Source organism: Protopterus annectens, chromosome 2.part1 (genome assembly GCF_019279795.1).
Source record: "Protopterus annectens isolate FY-2018-M chromosome 2.part1, PAN1.0, whole genome shotgun sequence".
NCBI classification, from domain to species: domain Eukaryota; kingdom Metazoa; phylum Chordata; order Ceratodontiformes; family Protopteridae; genus Protopterus; species Protopterus annectens.
The window spans coordinates 1533450615-1533455448 of NC_056729.1; positions in this window are offsets into that span (position 1 = coordinate 1533450615).

A 4834-nucleotide genomic window follows, 5' to 3' on the forward strand; every position below is an offset into this window, starting at 1 on the left:
TAAAATACATTTATACATATACAAGCTTATTTTTTTAAATCTAGTTCAGAGTGTCCACACCTTCCTTCTATCAGTCCAGTGGTAGGGCTGTTTAAACACACCACCCTACACCATTCCGGGTGCTCCCTCCCTACCATTAGGGTGTAAAGACTACCTCCAGACAAACCCAAGAAGACACCCTGAATTCTGAATGCCAGCCAAGCTTCAAAAGAGAGCTACTGTGTGAACATACAAGTGTTTGAATTACACCATTCCGGGTGCTCCCTCCCTGTCATTAGGGTGTAAAGACTACCTCCAAACAAACCCAAGAAGACACCCTGAATTCTGCCTGCCAGCCAAGCTTCAAAAGAGAGCTACTACTGTGTGAACATACAAGTGTTAGAATGTATGCAGCTTACAACCAAATACTTATGAAGTAATTAATTATACCCATATGTGCTAACTGCTCTTCCATGTGTGTGTTTTTAGCAACCTACCGCAGACCACTCGACACTCTCCCCCCTCCAGATTTCTTAAACTTAGACTAAAGTTCTAGGTAAGAGACATTGCTATTTCTGCTAGACACTATCGCTTTTTGCCACTAGTTGGCAGCATATACTACCTAAAGGTAGTACCATTTCTCTGCAGACATTTTTCCCTTCTTTAAAAAAAGTACTGTATTACTATAAATCCTACTCCCAATCCCCCCAGCTATTAAATATCAACTCCCTTGTGTAACTACCCACTTTCACAATTATTAACCAATACTAGCCTCAAAGTATATATAGTTAAACTTACCTTCTTGCCCAGTCTATATACCTGCAGTTCCTGATACATTTTCTGCTGAAATCAGTTCTCTTGCTCGCACCGTTCGCCCTCGGGCTCACTCCGCTCCCCTACCCTACCCCCATTTCCCACCCACCCCAGTAGACTTACCTTTATTCTAACCCTGTATCTCCACCCCTCTCCCTTAGCCAATTCTGTTCTCTACCCCTCCTCCATTAACATTCATCAGTTAAGTAATCCTCCCCATCTCTATCCATTTACTCCTCCCCTTTTAACTAAACACTCCCCCATTATTCCATCTTCCTGCTCCAAATTGAATTTACTCTTATTAATAATGACTCCTCCACTTCCACAAACTTCCCTCATCTCCTCTATAAGCATTCTCCTCCTAATAATTGTCTTCAATGCAACTTCCTATTCCTCTTACAAACTACCCCCTCTTTTTCTCCCCCACCTCCTCCACCCTCCCCATCCCCATGCCATCACTTCTCACTTTCACAGCATATCCCCCTCTCGACTTCAAACTAACCCTCTTCAATATTTTAAACTAAAACGTCTAACCATTTCATTTAAACCTCCTACAACCAAAGTGAAATTGTCTGTCCTACTAAATACAAGTTGCAAACCAAAGGTCCTGCTCCATTCTTCCTCTAACTGGCTTGCTCTAGCAGGAGACATTCAACCCAACCCTGGACCCAAGACTAGCAACAATCTCACTCCCCCATCTCTTCTTTCAGCTTTTCTCAGTTAGGGGTCACCACAGCAGAACTCCGGTCCGCTAATGATTGGTAGTAGATTTTTTTATGGTGCATAGGTGCCAGCTTGACGCCCAACCTTCAATGAAGGAACGTCCATTTACGCATGTCTTTTGAACACTACTAGACTGTGGGGAGACATGCAGACTCCACACAGAAGGAGCTCCAGCTGAGAATCAAACGGGAGAACCTCTTGCTGTGAGGTGACAACGCTACCGCTGCACCACCGCAGCTACCTATCTCTTCAAATAGTACCAACCACAAATACCTCAAACTTATTACCATTAACACCCAGAGTATAAATAACAAAATAGCACTCTTCCATGCTTGGCTAAATTATACTCTACCAGATATAGTAGCTGTCTCAGAGACATGGCTAAAACCCCACATTACTGACTCTGAGATTGTACCCCTGGCTTTCAAGCACTCAGATGCGACTGCCAAAACAAAAAAGGAGGAGGAGTAGCCTTAATCTATAATAGCATACTGAACCTCTATCCTTACCAGAACCCCATTCCTCAGTTCAACAATGCTGAACTAGTCATAGGAATTCTCAAAATGAATAACTATAAAAGTATTTGTGATATGGCCATCTATATCCCCTCTGGAGATAATACTACCACTCTAGAAAACATACTTGTATGGGCCACAACTAACATTAAACTAGAGAAATACATATTAGGTGATGTGAACATCGAATGGAATAGAATCAATAACAATAATCCCTCCCTATCTATCAATCTATTTAACTTCACACAACTAACAAACAACATTACCAGACCTAACAGAAACAACCCCACAGGGTCCACTCTGGACTGGATCTTAGTCTCCCACCCAAATAAGATCTCTCACTCTGGTATACTACCAGACACAATGAGTGATCATCTCCCAGCCTTCATTCACTGAGCTACTCACTACTCCCCTCACCAACACCAATACACTCACACTCGTATCCTTACAAACTTTAACCCTTCTATATTCTCCAAAACCCTTAAACTAACAAATTGGGACAACCTAAAAATTCTTCCACTAGATAAGGCCTTAGACTTCTTCAATACTACCTTCATAGGCATACTAAACACCCAAGTCCCACCTAGAACACAATGAATAAAGCCCAACTCCACCCCTTGGCTAACAAAGGACACCAAAACACTTATGCTACAAAGAGATAAGACCTGGAAACTTTACAGCAAAAATAAGCACCCTGCTACCCTCCTTAAATATAGGCAACTTTGCAATCTAACTAAAAAGCATGTTACAAATGAAAGAAAACCTTATTACACCAAACTACAGGCTACCCACACCAAAAATCCTAAACAATTCTGGAACTCCATCAACTCTCTTTTGCACCCTGGTACCAAATCCAATCCTTGTCCTGACAACAATAAAACTGACACAGAAATTGCCACCCTTTATAACTCCTTCTTTACTAACTCTATAGCTGAACTTACCAAGACCTTCTCCAACCAAATCTCCTCCCCTCCTCCCAATCCTACTTCCCCTTCCTCTCATCAACCCTCCACTCTTATTCCTTCCCCCCTTTTCATCTAAAACCCGTCTAAATCTCCTACATCAAAAAGCTTCTTTCCAGACTTAAGCCATGCTCCAATGCCCCTGACAATATTCCCTCACTCTTTCTCAAGCTCGCCACAGATGGTATTGCCATCCCTATCAGCATTCTCATCAGTAGGTATATCCAGGAATCTTATGTCCCCAAATTATGGTGTGCTGCCTTTATCTTACCCCTCTATAAAGGAGGCAAAAATAATAGCATCTCTAACTTCCAACCAATAGCCATTATTTCCCCAATTTCAAAAATCCTTGAAAAATGCATCCACCTGCAACTCATGCCCTACCTCATCAATAATCAACTCCTCACCCCTACCGGCTTCCGTCCTGGCCATAGTACAATAACTGCTCTCCTCTCTTTAGTGAACCATGCCCGAGACTCTGGAAAAAATGTCTCAACTGTCCTTCTCAATCTATCCAAGGCATTTGACACTGTCTCTCATACCCATCTTCTGAATCACCTTTCTAACCTCATTCTTGCCCAGAAATCCCTTACATGGTTCAGTAGTTATCTCTCTGACAGATACTAGGCTGTGAAATGGCAAACTGGTACCTCAACCTTCCTACCTACCCCAGCCGGGGTCCCCCAGGGGTCTGTACTCAGACCAATGCTCTTTAATATATTCATCAATAATTTTCACACTGCAATTCCAAACACTCAAATAGTGCACTATGCAGACTACTCCACTTTAGTATGCTCTGCTCATAGCCTTCCTGAGCTCCAGGCAAAAACCCAATTAGCCTTTACAACTACAGAGAACTGGATGATTCAAAACCATCTCTCCCTTAATGCCAATAAATCCAAAATCCTTCTTTTGTCCCCCTCAAAAGCCCTCTCTCTCAGCAAACAATCCTTCAATATCATTAGCTACCAACCCCACTATAGAAGTTGTTCCTTTTGCTAAACTTCTTTGGGTTACCATTGATGAACACCTGATGTTCGATACACATGTCCAATTAAATGTTAAGAAAACTCATCAGAAACTTGGTATGCTATACAGAAACTCTCACTTTCTCTCCACTTCTACAAGGCAAACTCTCACCACTACCAACTTACTACCATCACTACTGTACGGTGCACCACTACTAACAAACCTCTCTTCCACCATCTCTATAAAACTAGAAATCTGTTACAACAAAATCTCTAAATTCGCTACTAAATCTAACCACTCCTCCCATCAATGTACCTCTCTCCAAATGCTAAACTGACTAGTGCTTCCCAACCTTGAATACCTCCAACTCACTACAGCCCACAAATTAATCTTTAAACCTACTGCATGCCCTGCTGTAGCAAATATCTTACCATTTTACAAAACTCACAGACCCCTGAGATCTGCCCAAAAAAATCTACTTTCTGTATACAAACCAAAACGTCCTGCTGGCCAGTTTCTCCTATCCTTTTCCTTAGCCAAAAAATGGAACTCTCTCCCACCCTCGCTACGAATCTCTAAAAACTTTGAACACTTCAAATCCCAGCTCCATTCCTACCTCTCCCATAATTGGAAATGTAATTGCACTCTACCTACCTAATCCTGCTAATGTCCCTATCCTGCTAATTGTCTCCTATACATGTACTTCCACATGTACCTCTACAGCTTCCCCTCTCTGAATATAACATAATATAACATCGAAACCTTGAATGCATATAATGTAAATACTGTACATAGCTTTGTAACTCTACTTTCTCTCCCTATCTGGAAATGTTCTCTTTCTTTTCTACCTACATATAAGGTTGATGCTAAGAG